Raw genomic sequence first — 20,526 nt, 5'->3', positions numbered from 1 at the left:
AGTGGTTCTCAATTCCAGGTGATTTTGGCCTGCAAGCTATATATTTGGTAGATCTAGGACATTCTTTATTTTCACTACTGGATGATGGTAGTGGAGGTAGAGGGCTTCTGGCATCTGGTTGATAGAGGCCTGTGATGCTGCTGAACATCGTACATAAGGCAGCTCCTCCTGATTTGATAAAAGAGTTATACAGCTCAAAATGTCAATAGTGCTGAGATTGAGAAACCCTGGCCTATGAAAATGATGATGACTTTGTGCCTTAGAGAACTGGCATGCTAAGGAGAGGAGAAGCCTGAACTGAGAATCATTACTGAGGCCAAATAAACAGAATTTGAATCCCAATTGCATGAATATTAAGAGAAAAGTTAGTGGTGAATAAAAGTACTTTTTTTCATGTGAAACTGGACTTCTGATTCCATTAATTTGGATCAAGAATAGTGAGAAAGAAGGTCTTAAGAGAAAATGAAGGGAGGCTCCTAAAAATGAAAATAGAGAAAATTGTTTCCTCTCCTGAAAGGTTTCATGAATGTGGGAGAAAGCTAACAGAACTTCCAATCACCGCATATTTAACAGTTGATGATTTCAAGGTACTTTACAACTGCAGAAGATGTCTGTGAAAATTAATAAAAAAAAATTTTAAATAAGTTTTTAAAAAAATTCTTTGATTTTTGTCTTTTGATGCATGATTTATTGATATGTCACATTGTGGACTCAAACATTATAATATCGGAGACTTATTTGGATCAAGGTTCATGTTTCAAAATGCAGGGTTCATATATCCCTGGTCTTCCGGCATAGTTCCTTCCCAATTAATGGAATGATGACATGGCACTGTGTTGTTTTTTTTTTTTAAGATTTATTTATTTATTTGAGAGAGAGAGAGTGAGGGGAGGGGCAGACAGAGAGGGAGAGAGGGAGAGAGAATCTCAAGCAGGCTCCCAACTAAGGGCAGAGCCCCACATGGGGCCTGATCTGAGGACCCCGAGATCATGACCTGAGCTGAAACCAAGAGTGAGACTTTGAACTGACTGGGCCACTCAAGTAGCCCGAGGTGGCACTTCCTTAATATTAACAACTGAAAAGTCTCATAAGCATGTTAAAATCTCTTTTCTCCCTTCAGTTTGACAGTTTCTAATCTCTTAGTTAATAAATAATGTTTTCATTTCACACCTAGGAGTTGTTTGTTCTCTAAAGCAGAAAATAAAGTTAAGTTTAAAGAAACAGTCATATTATGAAATAAACTAAGGTTTATTTTCCAAATGGCAAAAAAGCATTAAAGATGATGAATAGAGAGGAAGTCATGGCTATAGTGGTACCATCTGCCTACTTACTTGTTTCTTCACTGATTGGGCCTATGAAGAAAGGTGTTATTTCAAGTGTCAAATATCATAACTGAGAAATAGTTCTGGGAAAATTGATATTTTGTATGGGCTTACCCAGAATTTTCAAATATTTTAAGGTAGACTCAGTGGTAAGCTTATGTCTGGACTTCTATTATAAATCAAATATTAAGCACAATTTGGAGAACATGTGTTCTTTTGTCATATTTTCAGAAATGTCTACTTAAGATAATTAGTGTTTTTTTTAGACTTTAGAGTATGTATTTTCCTAAACTGAGCATAGTTTATAAGACAAGTATTCCTTCATATACCACAAGTTGTAAAAGGTTCTGACATGCAGTAGTAATAATGATGCAGAAACCATAAGGCTTTTAATGATATTCGCAAACTAAAATGCATTGATAAAATGGAGAATTATATGGGTTTTGGGAGAGTCATTCATTCATTCACTCATTCATTCATTTATTCATTCAAAGTATTTACTGATTATCTACTGTTTTATCAGCTCCAGATATAAAATGGTGAACAGGTGAGCCATTAAGGAAATCAGAAAGTAGTGGAAAGGGGAAAGACATATAGATGATTATCACTCCACAACAGTGTTCTTTTGCCTCTGCTGTTATATAAAGAGTCCTTTAGGGGTGTCTGGGTGGTTCAGTCGTTAATCTCTACCTTCAGCTCAGGTCATGATCCCAGGGTCCTGGGGTCGAGCCCCACATTAGGCTCCCTGCTCAGCAGGGAACCTGTTTCTCCCTCTCCCTCTGCAACTCCCTCTGCTTGTGCTGTCTCTCTCACATACTCTCTCTCTCTCAAATAAATAAATAAAAGCTTTTTTAAAAAAGAGTACTTTAATAAAAGAGAGCCAAAGTACAATGTCTTTAATTTCTCCTGTATTTTGATTGATCGTATTCCCAGTAACCTATATTTATCCTTTTGAGCCATTACAGGTCTGCTACAATATTCTATAATAAATGACAACATCTCACTTTTTAGAGAAACATATATTTTCCATGGCATTTCTATAGTTTTTATTATTTATACAAGTTTCTGAGAAAACTTGTCTGAGCACATACAATAGGAAAAAAACATAACCTTCTTTATTCTCCAGTATATTGTGAGTACAAAAGAAGTTAAGGCAGCTGGGCTGTGATCCATTTGCTCCCTGTTCCAGAAGGATGTTCCTGGGGTCATGGTGAGGGAGCAGGGGAGAAGGTAGATGACTTGGCCCAATCTTCTTTTCAGCTGAACCTCTGGGTAAAACAGACAACAACAGCAACAACAACAACAAAAACCGAGTGAAATTTCCTAAAGAGAAAGAGCTGTTTATAGAATGATCTTAACAGAATGTTCCTGGCTAAAAATTACTGATAGTAAATAAACCTGAAGTCTATGGGTTTATGGAAGTATAGGTTTCTGTAAAATGTCATATAAGGTATATACCTCTCTGGAGTATAAAATGGAGATGTTTTGTAACTTAAATGTTTCCTCATCAGGAAATCTCACCTCACCTGGAGATCTCATCTATTATTCTGGGCCAAAGAGCATGTGTCATAGGAAAGAAAGAACATAGGAGGACAAGCAAGATGTTCCAGGTCTCTCTTTATTTTACTTATGCTTCTTAAGGATCTATATCTTTAGGATTATTAGGTCTTATAAGGGAGCAGAATTAGGAGACCTGAAAATGTCAGTATATAAAATATTGGTAGAGACACAATGGGCATGAAGATCTACAGGCCAGATTGTTTTCTGTCTCCTTTCTAATATCAGAGCACTCTAAGATGCAGCAATTACAGGGATACGGTCTTTATATCAGCAACAATAAAATTTTTCAAAAGGTGCAAAGGATGAGATGTGATGGAAAGTAGTCAAACTGCAAGTTATAAAAGCTTCTGACATGCAGTAGTAATAATGATGCAGAAACCATAAATAATGTTTTTGATGATATTCACAAAGTAAAATACATTGATAAAATGGAGAATTATATGGGTTTTGGGAGAGGCATTCATTCATTCATTCATTCATTCATTTATTAATTCAAAATACTGCAAATATTTTCAAATGATCTTTTGACCAAATGACTAATCAATAATTTATACCAGAATATGGCAAACTAAGCCATTAGTCAAATCTGGCTGTTTGTTTTTTGATATTTATTGGTGCATTTGCATATTGACGGTGGCTTTCACAATACAGTAGCAGAGTCATGTGGGTGCAACAGAGACCATATGTGGCCCACAAAACCTATAATATTACTGTCTGACTGAGTCCTGATTAAGTCTCCACTTTATATCACAATGTATTATTAAAAAAACAATAGTTCATTCACATTTATAGAGGTCTTTACAATTTTTTAAAAATTTGCCATAATTTATATCTTTTAAGGTAGGTAAAGATAATTTTATTACTTTCCAATTTAATAATGTGGTAACTTCATAGCTTCCATCAACGTATTCATATTCTTTGAACTAATGATTATATTTTGGGGCATATGCCTTTAAAAATAAAAATATAGAAAAAACATTAACATGCAATTACTAATTATGGTACAATTTTCAATGGTAAAAGCTGGAAGGAAGTTGTTAATTATGACATAAGAACTGGACTGAATGTTATGCAGTCATTAACTATTTTAACTAGGAAAAATATTCAGTAATTAGAATTTTATTTATAGAATTATAAAATTCTATGATAGTATGTTACACAAAACAAGTAGATACCAAAGTGGTGTACATTATGAATATAATTAGCTATAGTGGCACATTTATAAAAAAGGAAATATACAAAGTCATAATTATGTTAGAGTAATGGTACATGATATAGTCTTGTGATATGTTTGATTTGTCTAGGCTGGAGTCCCCAGTTATTTAATCAAATACAAACCTAGGTGTGGCTGTGAAGGCATTTTGTGGATGTTATTAAAATCCATAATCAGTTGACTTTAAGTAAGAGAGATTATCCTGGATATTCTGGGAGGGCTTGATTCAATCTGTTGAGAAGCCTTAAAAGTATGATGAAAAGGAAATTCCATCTATGGACAGCCTTTTCAGCCCTACAGAATTCCAGCCTGCCCTTCCTGAGGTCCTGCCCTGTGGATTTTAGACTTACCTCGCCAGCTTCCGCAGTCATGTAAGTCAGTTCTTTGCAATAAATCTTTCCATATATATCTCTTGCTGATTCTGCTTCTCTGGTTGAACCTTGATTGATAGAGATTTTGGTAACTGGAAGTAGCCTGCTGCTGTGACACATACCTCAAAATATGGAAGTGACTTAGGAATTGGGTAATCGGTGGAGGCAGGAGGAATTTTGAGAAGTATAAATGAAAAAGCCTACCTTGCCTTGAACAGACTGTTAGTGGAAATACGGATGTTAACAACTCTCCTAGTGAGGGCAAGGGGCATGGTAAGTAAAGAAAACATACTGTCTTGGAAAATACCCAAGTCATCATAAACAAAACATTTGTAGAAATATGGGAATTAAAAGAGCTGCTAATAAGGGCTAAGGTGGAAAGGAGAAACTCATTATTGGAAACTAAAGAAAAGGAAGTATATAGTGGCAGAAAGCTTAGCTGAATTGTGTCCTTTAGTTATGTGGAAAGCAGAACTTGTTAAGTGATGAACTTGGATACTTTACTAAGATTTTCAAGCAAAGTATGAACGGTGCAGCCTGGTTTCTTCTTGCTGCTTATAGTAAAATCAAGAGGAAAGAGGTAAGTGAACGGTTAGCTGGTAAACAGAAAGGAACTAGGACTCGATTTTGGAAATTCTCGTCTTTCTAGATTGCAAAAGATGCAAAAATCAAGAGATTTGCTGTCAGGAAAGCATGTTCTTAAGAGAAAGCCAAGGGTGTGGCTGGAAAATGTTTGTCTAGCGGCTCAGAAAGATAAAAAGGTCAGGGTATTCAGTCGCACAGAGGACGCTTTGAAGAGACTAAGCATGTGTTTCCTGGGTCTCCTTGGCCATATCAACAGAAGCCAGGAATGTGGTTACCCAAGAGAAACTTGTGGAGAACCCTCTTATCTGGAGTGAATTCTTATAACATGCAATGGAGATCCACAATTCTTAACAATGTTCTTAACATTCTTAACAATGTTATACCAGCAAAAAGCACTGTCATCTTGGTCTAAAAGAGACATTGCCAATAGGTTGATAAAATGAATTAACGGAAAACATGTTCCATCTTTGAAGAGCAAGAAAGGACTACTCCTAGAGCAGAATCAGGAGCCCAGAAAGTGGAATCACAGGGCACAGATGATTATTTCTATGACTGGAAACTGAATGGAGCTCTCTCAGATGTTATAAAAATTGATATCAAATTGGGACCAATGACACTTTTGAAAAAACCTTGTCTCCCCTTTTAAATGAGAGTGTCTGTAAAATACTATCCCATACCTGCCCAACATTTTATTTTGTATGCAAATAACTTGTTTCTTGAGTTTCACTGGTGAATAGCTGGAGATGAATTATGACTAAGGATGAATTATATCCAGAGCCTCAGCCATACCTGATTTAGACAATGAGATTTGGGGCTTTTGAACTGATGATATTTAGATAACATATTGAACTTTGAGTTGGTGCTGTAATTGATCCAGACTTTGAAGGATGTTAAAATGGAACTAATATATTTTGAATCTGAGTCAGGGCCAGAGGGTAGGCTGTGATGAGCAGAATAATGTTCTCATCTGAAAGATGTGCATATCTTAATCCCCAGAACCTGTGAATAAGTTAAGTAGCAAGGGGGAATTAAAGTGGCAGATATAATATGGTTTCTAGTTAGTGAACCTTAAGATGAAGAGATTGTTCTGGATTATCTATAATCAATAATGCAATTCCAACAGAACTTTAAATGATGAAGAAGAAGGCAGAAGAGTAGAGTCAATGTCAGAGTGATACAATGAGAAAAATATTCAGCTGACCACTGTTGGCTTTGTAGATGGAAAGGGGTAACTGACTATCCAAGAAATGCAGTCTTTAAAAGCTGGAAAAGGCAACAAACCAACAAACAAGCAAGCAAACAAAAAGCCCACAGTCATTCTTCCTTAGAGCTACCAGAAGGTAATGTGGTCTTGCTAACACTTTGATTTCAGTTCCATGAGATCCATTTCAGACTATGACCTACCGAACCAAAAGATGATAAATTTGTGTTGTTTTAATCCACTAAGTTTATGGTGATTTTTATAGCAGCAATAGGAATGAAAAATACAGACTTAGGGGTAAAATTTTTCTTAATTTCTCCCCCAAATTCTCTGTACTATCTACATTATCTTTGCAATGGAAAAATACTAATTTTTTTTCTCAATTTCAGAAAAGGTTGGAGATGTTCCCAATATTCCAGAGCTATTAAATGGAAGATCAAGAATTTAGACCTATGGCTTCTGTCTAACTCATATATGCTATCTACTCTACCACACCCAAATATGGTGAAGCAGTGAAAAAAATAGAAGGGATATATCCTGGATGCCATTTTATAGATTCATACATTCAGCCAGTAATGCTTGTGCTTTTTATAGGGTCTGGCTTTATAGAAAACATTGAAAATACAAACCTAATAAGAGGTAATAAGCTCAAGAGAAGCTAAACATTAAAATATATGAAAATTGAAAAGTCTAAAGTTTCTGTGTTATGAAAGTCATCTTTTTGTTGTGACAAAAAGACTTGATTTATTAGGTAAGGATGCACGTGGGAGTCAAGGGAAGTTAAGTTCTGATATGATGGATAGGATCATATTCTGAGAGAGCTTACATATCAGGCAGACGACTTTCACATTGACGTGGTAGTAAAAAATGACTAGAGGTGTATTTGCTTGGGAGAACCATCATGAAATCATTTTAAAAAGATTGTTCTAGTGTCTTTATAGAAAGAGATTAAAAAATGGAAATAGAGTAAGAGATGCCAATTAAGAAACTCTTGCAGTAATTCAAATGCAGGGCTGTGAGAGATTAACTCAAGAGGTAGTGGTAAAAACAGGAAAAGGAATGAATATGAATAATTTTCAAAGGAAATACTTACAGGTTTTCATAACTCTTTGACCTGATGAAAAGAAAGAAGAAATAATCATTGTGACTCTGTATTTATAATCTATCAGGCATGAAATCACATCAGACATAGCAATGGATCCAGTCTGTGTGTGTCAATGTCTGAAGCAGAAAAGGTCAATCCAGTAGGGTTCTCTGAGATTAAATGCAAAACTTTAAAGAGAAAAAAAAAATGGTTTGGGGGAAACATAGGTCAAGAACTAGCATCTACTCCATGGTAGGTAACATTTGTAAGAAATGGAGTCAGCAACAGTCTGTGAAAAGAAAAATAAGATGAATACCTAGGGGTTTGGGGAAGAAAGACTCTGGGGGCAAAGTACCCAATGCCTAAAAGCAGAAATGGATTTGAGATTTAATCAAGAGAAGATCCTAAGAGAATTTCCCAACAACCAACAGGCAGATGGATATAATAGTTTTAAGCAGATGGGCTTTACCTCTGATATACCACAAGGCTGTCACCTGGCCCTGAATGCTTAGAGAATATGATTTGACTGACACTATCACCTCATTATATGTCTAATAAAGTTACATCTGTGGAATTGCATTATATACCTTTGTAAGGTACCTCATGTTGTTTTTAATATAAATCTTTGAATTTCATAATGAAAAAACATATGCTTCTAAAACATGACCATCAGTAAATGTATTAGGATTCAAAGATAAATAAAGTATGATTCCTACCTTTACAAAACTTAAAATATAGTTTTACTTATTTTACTTATTGATTCATAATCAAATGCATTGCTATATTTAAAAATCTGGTCTTGGGGAAGAAATTCCTAAATATTGAAAATTGGTTAAAAAATGACTTTTCAGTGAATGCACTCATTTTAATTAGGTTAATATTTGTATTTCAATGATAGTGATTTAAATATAAATGGGGCTCCATTTTCTTACTTTTTAGCCAAAATGTAACTACAGTCAAAATTAGTTTTAATGAAAAATGTGGCAGATGTTGTATGCCCTCTAGTGGTCACAAAGTATATCTTTATATCTTGCAGGGGTTTTGTCAAGAATGCATTTCACAAGTTTGGATGTTAAACTTATCTTTATCTACTGAAAGCCTTTGAGATTTTCTGGCTAGTAAATAAGGTATAAAATTATATTTCTACAAAAAAAAACAAGAAAACAAATAAAAAAAATATACCCTATCTTTTACTAGAGGAGATAAGATTGTGTGTGTGTTGATATCCTTCGAAGGATGATCAAAGAGATGACTGAAATACATCCAAACTTTTGAAATGATACGAGCTGGTTGATTGATTCAACATCACTGAATGAGGAAGAACAGCTCTGCAAAGTATTTTGCAAGATCAGAATTATCATTAGACACTGAACAGGTAAAATGAAGTGTGCATATTATTTGAATTTAGAATTGATATATGAATATTTTAATATGCTTTATAAAGAGTTTCTTGTCCCATTGTTCTATGTCTATAGTATTCCTTCATCTCTAAGATTAAATTTCATTTTTATTAAAAAAAGAATGCATTTCACATGTCAGACATACTAATTTTACTAATATCACATTTTAAATATTCCATTAATTCTTACTTTATCTTAACTGCCATAGTGCAAAGTAAAATTCTAACCTCTCAGTATGTAGGAAAACATATGCTATATGTTTTCTAGGGAAAATTTTTGTAACTACATAAAATTTTGTAAATGTAACACAGTAAGAGCCACATCCAATAAATGCAAAAAAGAAAATATGCAAATTAAATTATCCCCCAAACAATGATATAGTTCATATTGCCCATTATGCTGTGCTAATACGGACCAAAAGGAGAACTGAGAACATCTGGATACTAAGCTGCTTTACTAGTCAAGATTCTACAAGAAACAGAACCAATGGGATATATAGAGTGATGCATTTTAAGGAATTGGTTCATGTGATTGTGGAGGTTAGTGAGTCTGAAATCCTTAGGGCAGGCCAGCAGGCTGGAAACTTACGTAAGAATTAATGGTGCAGTCTAGAATTCAAAATCTGCAGGGTAGGACAGAAGACTGAGAACTCAGGCAGGATTTTTATGCTGCAGCCTTAAGATAGAATTCCTTTTCTTTGGAAAACCTGCCCTTGTTTTTAAGGCCTTTAACTGTTTGGATGTGGCCCACTTACATTATGGAGGGCAATCTGTTTTACTTAAAGTCTAGTAATTGTAAACATTAATCACATCTGCAAATACCTTCACAACAACATCTAGACTAGTATTTGACCAAACAACTAGGCATTATAGCCTAGCCAAGTTGACACATAATATAAACCACCACCATTACCAACCATAGTTTTTAAGTGCTTATTTTAACTCGTTTTTTGTCCTCATCGTAATTCAATGAGGCAGGTGCTCTTAATGTCTCATTCAAACTAAACTAAGGCACATATTGGTAAACTAACTTGCCCAAAGGTCATAGCCAGTAACTGGGGGATTTGGGATTTAAAACCTTGCTTTATATACTAACTATAGATGTTCCAGTGAATCTATATTACACTTTTTTCAGGAAATATTTTAGGTATCCACACAAAAAATAGAGAATATTAAACATACTTGTACTCCCCAGTCATTTTTGTCAAATTTTACCAGTTGGCTTCATTATTTTTTGAATTTTTTTTAAATAACTAAATCATACAAGACATAGTTGAGGTCAGGTGCATATCTCTCCATAATACCATAATTCATTTATCCTTTCGAAGTAGCCACTATTCTGAATTTGGCATTTATCATTCCCATGCATATTTTCTAGAAATTTTTAATATTTTATTTATTTATTTGAGAGAGAGAGCGAGTGAGTGAGCATGAGCGGGGGGGAGGGGCAAATGGGAAGGGAGAGAGAGAGAGAGAGAGGGAAAGAATCTCAAGCAGACTCCACACTGAGTGCAGAACCCATCATGGGGCTCAATCCCATGACCCTGAGATCATGACCTGAGCCAAAACCAAGAGTTGGATGCTTAACCAACTGAGCCATCCAGGTGCCCCTATTTTCTAGAAATTTTAAACACAGATTTGTATTAATAAAAATATTACATTATATCCTTTTTCTTGCTTTTAAGTTTAAGTATATGGTACAATATTTGTATAAGTTATATTTTGTTGAGTTAAAAAGGACATTTTTGGGATTTATTTATGTTGATACATGAGGCCCTAATTCATTCATTTTAATTAGTTTAGTATTTCATTGTTTGGATATACCACAACTTATTCTGTTCTTTTGCTAATGGGCATTTGGGTTATTTCAGCTTTTTCACTATTGCAAATAATACTGCAATTAATATTTCATATAAGTGCTTATGTGTCTCCTGTGAGATTATCTCAGAGTATACTAAGAAGTGCAATTACTAGTCAGGAGATAGGCCTTAAGGTGGGCTCCAGAGATTTTCCTCTTTCTGGTGTCCACACATTTGTGTAAACCACTTCCCTTGACTGAACAGCCCCTGTGATTTGCTTCTAACCAATAAGACATGGCAAAGGTAGTGAGATAGCTCTTCTATGAGTAAGTTATGTTATATGACTATATCACAGCAGACTGGAGTCGACATTCTACCCACAGGTATGATGAAATCAGCAGTTATGTTGGAGAAGCCCATATGACAAGAAACAGCAGATGGCCTCCAGGACCTTAGGACTGCCTTTAGCGAATAACCAGCAAAAATCAGGATCTTTAGCTGTACAGTCAGAAGGAAATTGTTTTAGCCAACAACTTGAACTTGGAAGCTATAGTAGACAAAATAATGATCCCAAATATGCTCACATCCTAATCCATAGACCCTGTGAATGTATTACCTTACATGGCAAAAGGGACTTTGCAGATGTGATCAAGGGTAAAGACTGTGACAGGAAGAACATCCTGGATTATCCAGGTGGATCCAATCTAATGATAGGAGATTTAAGAGCAGATAACTTTTCCTAACTTTTCCCAACTTCTTTTTTCAGTAGTTACAGAGAGAGGGGAAGGAGGGTCAGACAGATGCAACAGTGCTGGCTTGGAAGATGGAGAAAGGATCATGACCCAAGGAATATAAGCAGTCTTCAGAAGCTGAAAAGGTAAGCTAAAGTCCATAGTTGATGTAGCAGTCAACTGGTAAACTTGCCTTTTATTAACTGTAGTAAATATCTTTATCCTGAGTAAAGATCCTAGTATCCATGTCTTGGTGTTAATAACAGACTACTTGTGGTTATAATGTGCCTAGTGTATCTTTTTCCATCCATCCTTTTTTTTTTCTTTCAAATAGACCATTTTTTAAAGCAGTTTTAGGTTCACAGAAAAATGAGTGAAAATTATGGAAAGTCTCTATATACCATCTGTCTTCCCTTCCACAACCTCCCCCATTCTCAACATCCTCCACCAAAGAGGTACATTGGTTATAATTGATGAACCTACATTGAAATGTCATTATCCCCAAAGTCCAAAGTTTATATTAAGATTCATTCTTGGTGTTGTACATTCTGCGGGTTTTAACAAATGTATAATGACATGTATCTACCAATATATATATAGTATGTATAATATACATACATTACATATATAATTGCATATATTACAATTACAAATTATTACAATATAATTACATATTTTATATAATGTATATACAATATAGTATAGGATTGTTTCACTGCCCTAAAAATCTTCAGTGCTCTGTCTGTTCATTTCTTCCTCCCCACTAATCCTGGCAACCACTGATCTTTTTACTGTCTCTATAATTTTGCCTCTTCCAGAATGTCATACAGTTGGAATCATATAATAGATAACACTTTCACATTGGCTTATTTTACTTCGTAATTTGCATTTAAGTTTCCTCCATATTTTTATGGCTTAATAGCTCATTTCTTTTGCTTGTTTATTTTCAGTTTTAACATTTCTTTTTTAAAAAAGATTTTATTTATTTATTCGAGAGAAAAAGGGAGAGAGAGAGAGAAAACATGAGTAGGGGGGAGGGGCAGAAGGAGAAATAGACTCCCTGCCAAGCAGGGAGCCTGATGCAGGGCTCCATCCCAGGACCCCAGGACCATGACCTGAGCTGAAGGCAGATGCTCAACCAACTGAGCCACCCAAGTGCCCCAGTTTTAATATTTCTGTTTTTAAAATGCTTAAGGCATATACTTTTCATCTCAAAGCATTTGATATTTGTGTTTAATTATGAATATTTTCCCTATCACTTAAATGGCTTAGCACATAAGGAAATATTTTGCCTTACCTGGCAATTGCCAAAAGGGTTTCTACTAGGATCTAGCCAGACAAATCATTTGTTTTAAAACAACCAATAGGCTATATGTGTATTTTTTTAAGTGGTATATAATAGCAGTTTAATATGAATTTCTAAATATATGTGTATTTTTAAGTGGTATATAATAGCAGTTTAATATGAATTCCTAAACATTACATGATTCAAAATCCTAAAAGTTTATGCTTTTCCATTTTTCTAATGTATTAACAATAGAAACCTTTTGACACATAACTTCTGAAAGTTGTTGAAAAAGTTAAAAGCTAGTTTGTGGTATCTCTATTCTTATGTCCAGGTTCACCATGACACTGACACTGGCCCAAGTAGGGATTAAATATACTAGCTAGTAACTTATAATGTGTTACTTAAAGTCCAAAACGTCCATAGAAGTACTCTGTACCAGCATGTCTACTTTTTTTAATCAAAAATGTATAGATTAATGGTTTGTATCTATTTCACCTGTTTAAAACCTGTCTACTTTAGCTCCCTGACCAATGGAATACAAAAGACCCATCCAGGGAACTTATACCTTGGCTGTGCTGAATCATGACTTCCCACACTTATCTTGGTGGTCATGATCCAGAGATGAAGCATGTCCTGCATCTGAGAAAATGGTCTGGAAGTTGTGCCTAGGAATCTCCATTCTCTCTCATGGTTGTCTATGCTTTTATACTTTTACCTTTATTAAAGCTTTATATGAGTGTATGTTGGTTCATAACCTCCTCAGGAGCTTCCTGGGTGAAATCTAAAACTAGCCCCTATGGGGAGGGAGAGACTGAAGAAAGAGGTAGGCCACTCCAGGTTGCTAGGTGGCAGGTTCAGTGAGCAAAGGCAACTTACATACAGGGCTTGTCTTGGGCAGCAACAAGGGAAATAGATCTTTGCACCCACCCACCAAATCTTAAAAGTTTATATAGAGTCCTCAACTGGGTTCAGCACACTGGACTGTATACTGTCCATATGGTTTCAGTACATCACCATCTCCAGTCTATTAATTTTGGGGGCAGCCTCTGGGAGTGAGTAAGGCAAGCAGAACCCATATTCCATGGATAGGGGAGGTGGTGAGGAGCCTCTTATTGCCAAGGTGCACCTCATAAGTCAACTGGCAGTCATGTCTTCTTGATGACCTCCACCAACAGTGTACCCTGTGGTTTAATGAGTTCTTTCAGTTATCTGACCCTGTGTAATTTGCTGCAGTTGGTGCTCCGAGCAGGATGCTTGAAGCGGCCCTTGGCTCTATAATAATTAAATGATGGATAAGGCTTAGTTTGGAAGAAAGGAAGATGAGGAAATGGGCTATGAAGGACCTTTTATGCCAAGCTAGCTCCGCTAGGCTAGGCTTCAATTCAGTTGTATTGTGACCATTGACAGCAGAATAAACACATCAACTTGGAAATGGATAGATCTGGAGCTGAGGAAAATACCTAAATGGATGAAAAAGGAAATTCAGACAGGAGGGAAGTCAGTCAAGAATTCTGTGCCTTGGCTGCGGTTAGCTGCTTTGGCAAAAATGAGAGTAACTAAGAAAAAACACGAGGCTTCTGGTCTGCCAAGTTACCACCATTAATTCTGTGTGTAACAGGAAGGGACATGATGAAATCAGGGAGTAGTACAAGTACTTCTTTTGATCAGAATGTTACCCTGCCTAACTGATAATCATTAAAAAGATTATACAGGCTTTGGACAAGGTGAGGGGGAAAGTGGGGGTCAAGAGATGCCCCAAACCTGGAATATTCAAAGAGCTCAGGCAGTCTATGTTTTGCAGAAATGTGGATATCCTAATCTGTTGGGCCAGTGGAAGGCAGGGTTATGTGAAAATAGCTTGAGAGGGGGGATAGTCCAACTCCACTCTCATACAAAGCTGAACAATCCTGAGGGTGCTGAAATGTTGGAAGTACAAGCACCTTCAGATTGATTATATAAGGACAAAATATGCTCTAATTTTAGGCTTTTCACCCAAGAAATAATTTATGTGATAAATAGGGTTCAAATGCTTGGGATTCTTGTGTGACCCTCCTGTTGGTAGGTAAAGGATATGAGAGAAGCTGTCACAGACCTACTGGCTCAACTCCTAAAGGGTTAAGTGATAGGAAAAATGTTAGAAATATTTAGGGGGAAAAAAGACCATTAAGATTAAAAGGGATAAGGGCACCTGGGTGGCTTAGTCAGTTAGGTGTCTGCTTTCAGCTCAGGTCATGATCTCAGGGCTTGGGATTGAGCCCTGCATCGGGTTCCATGCTCAGTGGGGAGCCTGCTTCTCCCTCTCCCTCTCCCGCTCCCCGTGCTTGTGCTCTCTCGTTCACTCTCTCAAATAAAAAAATAAAATATTTTTTAAAAAGAGATTAAGAGGGATGAGAAAACCTTAGGACAATTAAACAGGTTGGGATAGTTAGTTAAAAATATCATGAAAAAGGAAGTAATAGATGGAATAACTACTAAAACTTTAATAGATTGCTGGAGAGATTATGTGGTCCATCTCCACCACCAACTCCAAAAGTTACAAAAAAGATTTGTTCAATTTACCCTAGCTATAGTGAATTTTTAAAAATCTTATGGTGATAGGGAAAAAAAAAAAGGATCCTCATAAACAACACTGATTAAAACAATGCCAGTTAAAGAATATATCAGGTTGGTCCCAGGGTGGAAAGTGTGATGCCATCAGTAGCAGGGAATCCAAGACCTTTTGCATCAGTGTGTGTGAAATATCATGGGCATGATGAAGAAATGTTATTGGAATTGTTCTACAGTGGCTTATAGTTTACTGTCAAATCTGCTAATAAAAAGCAAAAAGGCAACATAATTAAATTATGGAGTTGTGGTATATTGTCAATGACTTAAAATTGAAAATATGGCTTGAAGTAGAAATTTATGAACAAAGATTACTCATGGTTGTATACCAACTTTGCCAGAATATATTATTAGAATGTATGTGATATCTCGAATGGGAGGGATGGGAAGCTCTTCCCTCAAACAATTGGAGAAAGGGATCTAAAAATCTGCTCTATATACTGTTTTAATTGTTAAGCTAAATGGAAATCCTTAGAAAGACCTTACCCACTCAAGTGATTAATGGAAAACAGTATAGTATACCTGGGGGTTATTAAGAAATTCCTGACTTGGTTAAGGTTATGTTAGACACAAGTATATTATGACCCATAGAATACCCTTTCTAATAATCCGGTGTGGCTTGTAAGAAAAGTTGAGGAATCTTGGAAGTTAATTGTAGACTATGGAGGACTGAAAAAAATGGTTCCTCCAACAGCATCGGCCATGCCTAATAGTGTAACACTTCACATTTGCAACAAGCTAAGAAGGATTGGTATTCTGTGATTGATTTATCTAACAATTTCTTTTTTAACTTCAATTATGGAAGAAAAGTCAAAATCATGTTGCACCTGTTGGTTGGAATGTAAATTGGTGCAGCCACTGTGGAAAAACAGTATGGATGCTATTTAAAAAAAATTAAAAATAGAAATACACTGTGGTTGACTAATTTCACTACTAGGTATTTACCCCAAGAAATTGAAAACACTAATTTGAAAAGATATATCCACCCCTAGGTTTATTGCAGCATTACTTGTAATGGTCAAAGTATGGAAGCAATACAAGCATCCATCAATAGGTGAATGGATAAGGAGTTGTGGTATATATGTGATGGAATATTACTCAGTCCTAAAAAAAAGCATGGGATCTTGCCATTTGCAACAACATGGGTGTACCTAGAGGGTGTTATGCTGAGTGAAATAAGTGAAAAACAAATGCCCATGATTTCACTTATATGTGGAGCAAAACAAATGAATAAACAAAAGTAGACACAGACTCATAAATATAGAAGACAAATATGATTGCCATAGCGGAGGGAGGTTGGGGGGATGGGCAAAAAGGGGCAAAGGAGAGTGGGAGGTACAGGCTTCTAGTTAGGGAATGAGTAAGTCACAGGATAAAAGGCACAGCATAGGGAATATAGTCAATGGTATTATAATAACATTGCATGGTGATAGGTGGTAGCTATATTTGTGGTGAGAATAACATATAGTTACTGAATCACTGTGTTGTACACCTGAAACTTATGTAACATTGTGTGTCAATTATATTTCAATTAAAAAAAATCATTGTCAGGGCATCTGGGTGGCTCAGTTGGTTAAGCGACTGCCTTCCGCTCAGGTCATGATCCCAGGGTCCTGGGATCAAGCCCTGCATCAGGCTCCCTGCTCGGCAGGGAGTCTGCTTCTCCCTCTCCCTCTGCCTGCTGCTCCCCTGCCTGTGCTCTCTCTTTCTCCCTGTGAAATAAATAAATAAAATCTTTAAAAAAAATCGTTGTCTATTTATGTTGGACAGAATCCAATACAAGTTTACTGAGCTTCCATAGAGATATTTAAATTCTGCTTAGTGACATAACCAGTTCAATTTGATTCAATTGAAATGTGCAGTTATACATTGTATTGATGATAGAATGCTGATCTCCATCTGAAGATCATGTTAAAGCAATTAAAATTTCTGATTGATCATATCACTACAAGAGACTAGCTATAGCCAGCTAAAAATGTAGGTTCAAGAATACGTGGTAATGTTCATAAGAATTATTTGGGCCAGAGATATCAGCAACATTCTTCGAACAACCAAAAATAAGCTACTGTTCCTGCCAGCTCAAAAATTGAAACAAAAATTAATTGGTTTGTTTTGTTTTGTAAAATTAGCTCCCACTCACAAAGTTACCAGAAAAAAGAAAAGCTGAATTTGAATGGGGCTCTGTCTGAACAGCAGTAGCCTACCATGCAGTGTCAAAAAGCCATGACTTAATAGATACTTCTGGAGTCATACAACCTCAGTGATGATCAAATGATCGGAGTGTCAGCAACTCCAACCATATTTGCTGAGGTCTTGGCCAAAAGCTTGTTACTGCCTCCCAGTGGTAACCACTGAGATTTTGAACTTGAAATTTTCCTAATGCAATTCCCAGCTCTAGTCTCTGACGATCGTTTGCCTGTTATTGTGCTTTAGTTAAACCTGCTTCTATTACAGAAAGATGTAAAATTATTTTGAGATTTGAAATACACATCATGGCATGCATTATTTAAAATCAACATTCTAGGAAAGAAATCCAACAGATACTCATCAAATGGAAATGGATCACAGCAATACATAAAAATGTGGCTTCCATGACTTTAGGCCCTTTCTTAGATCTCCCTGAGGAGTTATCTAACCCCATAGCTGAAGGGCCCCACACCCTATGATCATTTCTCAAGGATGCCTAACAAGCATCATGGTTTACAGATAGTAGTTTCAAGCTGGAAGGACAACATTTCGTCTGGAAGGCATTGTGACACATAATTGGTTATTACTTCAAATAAAGAAGGTAAAGATAAGTCTGTTCAATGGGTAGAATTAAAAATTGTGTTCCTTGTGGTGTCAAAGGAACTGGTCATAAAAATAAGGATATGATATGGATTTTTATAGATTTTTGGATAAAAGCCAATGAACTAGAAATATGGTTCAAAAAATGAGCTTATAGACTGGAACATAAGAGGTTCCTTAGCATCGGGTGCTACATAATAGAAAATCTTAAGAAGGAGGAAAGTCCAGGCGTGCCTGAGTGGCTCAGTCGGTTAAGCTTCTGGCTCTTGATTTCAGGTCAGGTCATGATCTCAGGGTCATGAGATCGAGCTGTGTGAGGCTCTGCACTCAGCGGAGAGTCTGCTTCTCTCCCTCTCCCTCTGCTCCTCTTTCTGCTTGCGTGTGTGCTCACATGCATGGGCATGCTCTCTCTTTCTCTAATAAATCTTAAAAAAAAAAAAAAAGGAGGAAAGTCCAAGTGGAGCAGGTTGAAGCCCATGAAAAAACAAACAAAAATACTTATAAATTTATAAACAAACAAATAAACAAAGACAACTGGAACCAGAAATTGCATATCCACATTTGGTCTTTGGATGGCTTCTTTGTTGCAGTAGATGAGCAGCCATGAAGAATTTGAGCAATGAATGATGGACAGGAAAAAAAAAAAAAATGTGTCCTACTGTCCCCTGTCTGATGAGAAAGATCCTGGGAGCTGCCCTGGGAAGTCTCAGACCTCTTTGATGTTTGTCTACACTTTGTTTCTACTGCTATTTCATATTATTGAGCTTTATTTAAAGATTAACATGTATAAACCCTGAAGTCTTGAGATCTTATCATCTGGATCTGTATAATTAATGTCATCATATAAATCAAATTTAAAACACTTTCAAGCAATATTTCTATTTTATAAGGATCATGATAATCCAATCTTGTTATAGTTGAGTCTTCTAAATCTTATTTATGGTAGACTTTCCTTCATGTGTCTATTTATTATTGACTTTCAGATGTGTGCTAATCTTCGGTGAGGCTTTATGTTGAACAATCCTGTAAAGCTAGGGTTGGGGGTACACAGAATAAAACTCTAGAATAGTTTTGTGTTTGCTTTTGTAAGGTACCCCAGGGTTTCCACCTCCAGAGGTTGACTTCTTATATTAACTTTAACCATTTCCAGATTTCACGACCTTTGCAAATTTTTTTTTCATGTGCTGAGTATTGCTTTATTTTTTTACGTTTTTATTTAAATTCAAGTTAGTTAACATAAAGTGTAACATTAGTTTCAGGTGTACAATGTACTGATTCAACACCTACATACAATACCTAATGCTCATCATGAGTGTACTTCTTAATCCCTATCACCTATTTAACCCTCCCCCCCATCTACCTCCCCTCTGGTAGCCATCAGTTTGTTCTCTATAGTTAAGAGTCTGTTTCTTGACCTTTGCAAATTTAAATATAAAATGCTTAACATGATAGAGTATAAAACATAGTAGGAGTGAAGTCAGCAAAAATTGAACAGCACGAACTCCAGGGGCTGTCCCTGACCAGAAACACTGAAAAACTGGCAAATCTGTCAGATTCAACCTTATAAGGAATTCTGGAAGATAGTCAAAGGTTTAAAGCAAACAAGTGAATGTTTAACTGGGAGAAAAGCCACTGAAACATGGTGGGGGAAGTTTTGGGCATTTTAACTTACCTTTTTTCTATCCTGCTGTCCAGGATGTTAGCAGTCTTGAAAGCTGCAGCCCATGTTCTTGGTGTGGGTACCTGATTCCAAAAGGAGCAGAATGGACCTTGTTCCCAAGGAATTGTGTTTTTCTGTTTTGATCTGTCTTTAGGTTCCATGGAGGCCTGATGCAAGGATCTAACCTTCATTTCACCTAACTCAGAACTAAGTGCAGAGAAGTCCCTATGTGGAGCATCTTCATCAAAAACACAAATGAAAGGCAAATGAACAACTTGTTCTGCCTGGGAAATAAAATAACAGTTGTAGAAAACAATAGACATGCTGAAGGCCTGGATGGAGAAGCTGGAGAATGTAATATTTTGGGGCATAAGGATTTTAAAAGCTTCTGCATACACTGGGGAATCTAGAAATCCATGTGCATGCACAGGGCAGTATGCATGCTCAGAAAACACCAAAGAAGAGCATGTGCTTTCACTTCTGGCTGATCTTTATGATCAATTCAAGCAAGAAGTAAAGGATCAAATGGAGAATTAAGATTTTTCTACCATATTTTCCCCCAAGTGCACTGATTTTGACAATCATCCATGTTTGAGAGTGCCTTTGTGAAAGTCTAGCAGTCCAGTGGAGAACTTCTAGCATACTTTAGAGGAAAAAAAATCCCTGATTAAATGCAACGAGGGGGTTAGGAGTAACAGTTTTACTTTACCTGCATAATCCCTTCCCTAGATGGTACAGCCCAATGCCAAGAGAAACACCCTCATGTAGAAAAATAAGAGCATGTGAGTGAGCACCTGGCTTCTCAGCTGTATTGAATGAACACTGGGAAGAGACCCATTTCTTTCTCACCCCATCCAGAATACTGAGGTGTGCTGATGACTGGGAGGTAGGAGCAATTGAAATCATACCAAGTGTCTTTGCT

The 20,526-nt window shown here is 36.3% G+C and overlaps 1 pseudogene; it reads right to left on the bottom strand.

The window, feature by feature from the left end:
* The window catches only part of LOC114213771 (DDB1- and CUL4-associated factor 13 pseudogene), a 142,177-nt pseudogene extending 121,858 nt beyond the window's left edge, over positions 1 to 20,319 (bottom strand).
* Between the last annotated feature and the right edge of the window lie 207 nt (positions 20,320 to 20,526).

The sequence above is a fragment of the Eumetopias jubatus genome, unplaced genomic scaffold, assembly GCF_037043125.1.
Source record: "Eumetopias jubatus isolate StellerSeaLion01/CBP00866 unplaced genomic scaffold, mEumJub1_p1.0 scaffold_4, whole genome shotgun sequence".
Taxonomy (NCBI): Eukaryota; Metazoa; Chordata; class Mammalia; order Carnivora; family Otariidae; genus Eumetopias; species Eumetopias jubatus.
This window is presented reverse-complemented; position numbering and strand designations above follow the sequence as displayed.